The following is a 7,410-nucleotide window of genomic DNA, read 5'->3' on the forward strand; positions in this document are numbered from 1 at the left end:
GCTTCGGACTGTTGATATCCATGCGTACATCCGTATGGACTGTATTGGAAGGGGGCATCCCTGTTTCAGCCCTAGGAGTAGGTGGCAAAAAATCTTGCATACGGTTTACGTACGCGTATAAAATACGTATTACGTATTTTATGCTTCTTAATATCACATATGAGAAAATGTATTTTTATTATTCGACAAAATTGTCGGCATTTTGAGATGGCAAAGTAAAAGGGCGAAGCCAATGTCGACAATTGCAAAATGTGTTAGATTTAACTTGAAGTTTCCTTATAATCTATTCTTAAACGAAGAACAAAACTTGCCTTATAAAAAGTCTGGAGCCAACGTTGTCTTCTGTATATCTTAATTGCTTGTGACCACTGTCCATTGTCGTCAGGGAACTAGGCTGTGACCGTGTATGGTGATTTGGTATGTAACGTTAGCATGGAGTATTTTGTCAGTTTGCGTTGTCTCTTTTCGTAGAGAATGGCATTTTCAAAAGTTTTTCAATTTTGTTATCTTCTGTTAAAGGCAGTGGACACTATTGGTAATTACTCAAAATAATTATCATCATAAAAACCTTAATTGGTGACGAGTAATGGAGAGAGGTTGATGGTATAAAACATTGTGAAAAACGGCTCCCTCTGAAGTGACATAGTTTTCGAGAAAGAAGTAATTTTCCACGAATTTGATTTTGAGACCTCAAGTTTAGAACTTGATGTCTCGAAATTAAGCATCTGAACGCACACAACTTCGTGTGACAAGGGTATTTTTTTATTTCATTATTATCTCGCAACTTCGACGACCGATTGAGCTCAAATTTTCACAGGTTTGTTATTTTATGCATATGTTGACATACACAAACTGTGAAGGCTAGTCTTTGACAATTACCAATAGTGTCCACTGCCTTTAAGCCGACATCATATGGAAATAAACATCGCAAATCAACATTTATTGGGCAAGCTGATGTTTAGAGCCCTGAAATATGATGTCACAGTTTTACTGTAACATTGGTATCACGTGGTTTTTCCTTTGAGCCACTCCACCAAAGGAATTTACTGAGGCAACCGAGACGCCATTTTGAATTTCGCAGTTTGACGTCACAGTTGTCTGGCATAATGATAGTTCGTGTTCTGTACCACAAAAAAAAAAAACACATCACCATTAAAAAGACACTTCCGTCTCGTAGTTTGCTGGCCATTCATTGGTATTGTGTCATGTACAGAAAGTAGAACACAAAATCGAAAGTGCCTCATTCGAACAAAATATTTTCTTTTCGACGAACAAAATTTCCAACCTTTTTTGTGCATGCAAGTCAATCTTTATAAAATAAAACTAGCAATACGATTTTCCTGATAGGGAAGGAACACTCTTGGCCAGCAGCTTGGACATTTTAACTCTTATATTTTGATTTAAATTCGAAACATGAAGCTTGTTAAAGAACCTGGAAGAGACATAATGTTGTCAAAAGTAGGTTTTCTTTGAAAGCAACTTTTGTTTTTGATGAGGCGTCTTCCACAACATTTGACTACCAGCTCAAGTTTCCGAACAGGTCTGTCGTTTGGACAGAGTAAATCGAACTCAAAAGAAATCTAGCAAACTCAATGAGCTACTGTTCCTTACCAGAGTCATTCTTGTTCCTTCCCTCACAAGCTTAAATTATGTAATATATTTAAATATGTCAATTTTATTCATTTTCTCCCAATACTATAATTATAACGGTATTTATACAAAAATAAGAGGTTGATCAACAAAGAGTTGTCGTGTTAATAACTGTTGGCTGTGTAATCATTTAAAATATGTTATATAGGGGCGGGTAGTTTATTAAGGTTTTTTATATTCTGTAAAGAGGAAATGTGGATTCCAGGGGTCTTTATGTTTGATGACGTTCTAAAAGTGATGGAGTTGGTGCAATACTTGTAACTTATTAATGTGGAGGTTCGAGGAAGTCTTGTTTTATGTCCCCGAGGACGAGGTTGTAAATAGTGGCACACAGGGCCTTTTCGAAGCCACGGCTAGAGCTTGTAGGCCTCGGTCTTCGGCTTCGTCTTCTATTTTGAAATTGTGTAATATTAAGGATTGGAGCTCAAGCCCAAGCCGTGGTTTCGCGAAGACCCAAAGTTTCAGAAAGTTTTTCCCCCGACAACGAAATTGTTTTGCTAATTCTTTTATCATTGGCTTGCAATGTCGACATGATTGCTGTGGGTTTATTTTGTTCTTGAAAATATGGGTAGAAGGGTTTACTGAAGTTTGCAGTTCTTGATGGTAGTTGTGGCTTCGGGAGCCAAATCTTTGAGACAAGATCAATGCAGGTTACTCTCCCCCAAGCATCTGGCTACGGCTCTGGCTCCTTGCTCCGTTTGGTATTGAAACAATAAGTCATTTTGAGATATGGTGGACTCCACACTATTAGGCTTGTGTAAAGTTGTCTCTCTATAGACCAAAACCAAACAGTATGCTCCTATAATGTCCACCATATCAAAAAATCCCATGCAGTAGTCTTTGCCCCAAGCCGGTGTCGCTGACAAATCTGTCCAAAGAGTGATTTTGTTTTATGGGAAATTGTCATAAGCTCAATAAAGAGGCTGATTCAAAAGACTATCAGAAGAAGTTTGTACACAGGTCACCATGTGAGGGGGACATTTTCTGACACACCGGGCCCACATGAATAAAGGTTGAGAAATGAAGATCGTGGTGGCGCCCTGTTTTACGTATGTACACTGACCTTTGAACTTTATTATAAGTTGTGGCGTGTACAACTCGGCGTTCTTGACGGTTTCAAAAGATGTAAGGAAAGTGGATTGGGAAAAAAAAAATACTAGGAGAAGGCACCGGAAAAACGGCATACAGGGTCATGGTGGTTTCATTATTAATATAAATTTGCTTTTTAGTAGTCCATTTGAATAGCCATTTTCTCACATGTTGTTGTATGCATTCACACCAAGGTCTGCTCTCAATTGAGCAATCACCGACTTTGCGCGTGTTATTCTCACTGTTGGTGTGAACCAAAAACAAAACAATTTCTTTGGTTTTGTACAAATTAAGAAACCAAAACTACATTAAGACTACATGTCTCAGGCTTTTTGTACTATTTATAGTAATCCATTTTTAATATTTATATCAGATATATAGATCCGACGGTCACGTGACTTTTCTTTGTACAGTTCACCCCATTTGTTGTTGTTGAGTTTTTTCGAAGCATTTTGGGGTAATAATTTTTGTGTTATATTATACTTATACCATGCATGCAATGATGTGATTTAAATTGTACGTATGTTGTAATAGGGGTATAATTTTAATGTGTACATGTACACAGACCTCTCTTTGCATGCATCGAATGCAATGTAAATTTAGTCAAAATGTATAAGCCTATGTTAAGTTTCTTTTTTTTATGAAAGCCGAAAGGGAAAACAATACTGACAAGATTGATAAAGTTTGTCCTCAAACAAAATGCTATACTCGCACACGAAAACACGCACAGTTGAGACACCTAATTTATTTCATTGTCTTATTATATATGGAGCGCCGCACAGTCACATGGTGAAATATTGTGTGCGAATGCGTTGCTCATGTAATTCCTTCCTATAACGTGAACCACCACCATGCTAGATGGCTGCATTTTATTTTTGTAGGCGCTCCATAACCTCAAACAGAGCCTTAAAAGACGTTGTCCCACCCACGGACCAACGCAGTACAGTATAAAGTAAACGTTTTTCTAATGTGTTATTCTTTTAACTTTTACAAAACAATGAGGTATTATTATAAATGACATGTGCTTTCATTTCTTAAGGTATGATTTTCCTTTTTCCAGCGTTTTAAACGCTCTTTTTTATTTTTCTTACTTATCATTTTGACCATAAAGTATAGTTGTTTACTATAATTTGGTGTTTGTCGACAATCTGTAGCATTAAATACGAATTGGGGTGTACTTTTTGACATCAACTTCACTCTTTATTCCAGATAACAATTCCTTACACATTTAAGGTGGAATTTTAAAATGGGCAGTGTCATGAAATGGACACAACACGACGATGGAGATACACTTATTGCCTATAAAAGAAAAAGACAAAAACGACGTCAGTGACGCCATTTTCCCCTCTGCGTATTGCAATCACTTCCCGGTCAGAATGAGGTGGGAAAAGGTCATAGTCTGGTGCCTCTGGTCTCACTGTTGTTTTGCGAATTGGAGGTATAAGAACACCGACCATGGCATCAACATAGCGCAAAAGTAATGAGTTATTCGTCATGATTATTTTTTCAATTGTAATATTCTGAGCTTGATGATTTGTATTCCGTTATCTGTCGTACATTCCAAAGAAGACCAAAACAAGAGAAACCCTTTTTTCATCATCCCAGCCACAATATTGTTTCTTCTGCATAATTTTTGTATTGATGTACTTTTGGAATAACTTGTTCATTTCCTTCATTCATTCCACTCTTACATTCAATTAAAAGTTTTTTTTTTTTTTTTCTGAAATTCTTTCTGAAACATTCCACTTCTTCTTTCTAAATTTGTTGTAATAAAAAGTATGATTTTTAAACACAGTACCGTATAGCAGTTTATTGTTAGCATGTAGAACCTGGGAAGGAAAGTACGCCATCTACGGCCATGGAAGCACGATTATAGGTCAGAGGTCAAGTGCTGACCTCAGATTTAAAGTCGTTGTTGATATTAACTAATAAGTATTTACCCCATGGGCGGAGCCTGTTGAAGTTCACCTGTACGAAAGACAATTGAAAAAATCAAAATTAAAAGCCTCTGTAATGACTAGAACAAAAAGTCCTTATTAATGATATGTTAGTTAATGAAAAGTAATTAAAAAATGTAAATTTAGTATCTTCTTAATTACTTTATTGTTTACGTTAAACGTTGTACTATACACAAAGGGGAACTGTGACCAACTTTGAAATAAAAGATATGGAGTAAAATACTGATGAACATTTTGTCGTATTTTTTGTGTGTTTGGATTGAAATGCATTGTGGTCTGGGTTTTTGGTGTGGTTTTGCTGACATAATATGACTTTAATATTTCCATTGTATTATTAAAGATGCTATGTCAGATTTTTGGCCCCAAACATTAAAAAATAGATTGAGTGAATTGTATTTCAAAGAGTATCACCCGCTCTAACGAAAAAAAAGTTAATAATCGGCGGACTTTTTCGAGCAATGGCTCAAATGAAAGCTTGTAAACTATTTCGACCCCCATCAAAAATTGAATTTTAAATCAAAATTTTTGGGTCAAATCGGCCAAAAATCTGACATAGCTTCTTTAACGACATCGTACACCTTGATCAGCACATGTCATGATATCCTAAGCTTGACCATACCACATACCCTAGAGGGGTGTCAATCAGCATGGTACGGCAATTTGGTTAGGAGGGGGCGGGAAAAACTCTGCCAGCATCCTTTGTGTAGAAAATCGAGCTATGATGTTGTCTATGGTTACGAAAATTAAATCGTGCTGTTTTCTTTTTCAAAGCAAACCTCCACAATGACGTAATGCTGTTTGAATCAATGTGAGACTTTTGTGAACGCTAGGTGGCAGCAGACTTACCATATGGTTCTCGGAAATGTACGCTCAGATCTACGTCTTGAATGGGTGATTGAATGACTGGACATTATGCACATTACGTCATTTCAGTAGGGCGCCCTCACCCAGAGGTCAAAATGAGGTTGTTCATTTGCCAATACTGTGCGCCGCGCGTACACATCTGTGCGTTTAGATTGTTTCGTCACCGTTCTTCCTCTAAGAAGGCGGCTGGATGACGTTAATGCATAAGGTCTATTGTGTGAAGGCTCAGTGGAAGGACCTTGTATTATTCAGAGGAATGGGTGACAGAAAGGACACCTCCAGATCCTCCACCATGACCGGTTACTGCATTCCTCGTCAACTTTTGGTGGTATGTATTCGAACTCCCCACAAAATCGCTTCCTGTAAAGTGGTTTAGCCCCCTCTGTTGGCAATAATTAGCTATCTATGTATAAAATGTGACATGCAAGCCACATGGCACTTCCTGTGTTAACGTTTTCAGAAAATGTGTGTAGTTCATGGTCGTCTATCAACTTTGAGATGATTGTCATAAGATATCTAATGCACGAGTCTAAGCCTAGACTTAGTTCCAAGTCTGCGATCGTGGTATTTGGTCTACCCGATAGCCAGTACATTAATGCTTGAAATAGCGCCCTCTTGTTAGATAAACTTAAGAGAAACTGCAATAAATTTACAAAATTTAAAGATAAAGGGCAAAGTATAGCCTTTGTTTGGTGGAATTCGTTTCAAAAAGCGCTCGCAATTTTTTTTAGATATCACCGAAAAACCGTAGCGAAAATATAAAGAAGAATAACTAAACATAGGAATACACAAGAGAGATTCAAATTTTGGGGCAAACAAAGCTTAAAATTAACTTAACATAATTTTTATTCACATCACAAATTTGCGTGTCTGATGAGTAAAACAGACTTCAGGCCTGAAGTATTTGAATATTTGAGTGAGAATTGTTCTCTTTCTCAAAAACTACTTCAGAGGAGCCGTTTCTCACATTGTTTTATACTGTCAACAGCTGCATTCAATTGCTCGCAACCAAGTGAATTTTTATTCTAATAATTTTTTTTTTAAAAGATAACCGATAGTGTCCAGTGCCTTTAAATCGTTCTCACCTTAACTTCACCCTGAATAGGTTCCGAGAACTCATGGCTGATTTGATGAAACAAAAACACTCCTTCATTCGACGGGAAGTGACAGGTTTAGTCGTGGCCATTATGGTCAAAGACAAAAGGTTGGCCATATTTATACCCACAACAATTAATTTAACATAATTCGCGTGCTTTGCTAAACCGCTAAAAGTGCATTATCCAATTAGTGCAAGTTCATTACCAATGACCTTCATTGTGTGGCGACCATTTCCCCCCCCCTTTTTTTCAGGGCCGATTTCAACGTTGCTTAGCACACCAAAACTATATGCTTTACCAGAATAAGATTAACAGCCAAACTGTCATGGCAGTAACTGGTACCCAGCTAACTTCTGATTACCAGACAACTATTAAGCAATATTTTCTGCTTAAAGCGACTTAAAGCGGAATTGGGCCCAAAGTAGTCACAATAGACCATCTTCCTCCATGGACGACGGCAGGGAAGTTGCAGCATAACAAAGATCGTTTGTAGGTACCATCTATATACAATAAAAAGTGTAACACTTGAGGTGTAATTGTCCAAGCTGTTCTTTCTCGATGGTCCAGAAAGCCAGTCTGGACACTATAAGTTGAGATGGAGACTGGGGGCTGGGGTACAAGTGTGGGGGGAACAACGCAACAATAAGCTTTACACACCAAATGCAGGCTTACTTCAAAATGCACAGGAAACTCGTAAATCAGTTATCAGTATTTGTTTACGAGAGCATTAACTCGCACTTTTTGTGAGTTTG

This window comes from Asterias rubens, chromosome 20, assembly GCF_902459465.1.
Source record: "Asterias rubens chromosome 20, eAstRub1.3, whole genome shotgun sequence".
Lineage (NCBI taxonomy): Eukaryota > Metazoa > Echinodermata > Asteroidea > Forcipulatida > Asteriidae > Asterias > Asterias rubens.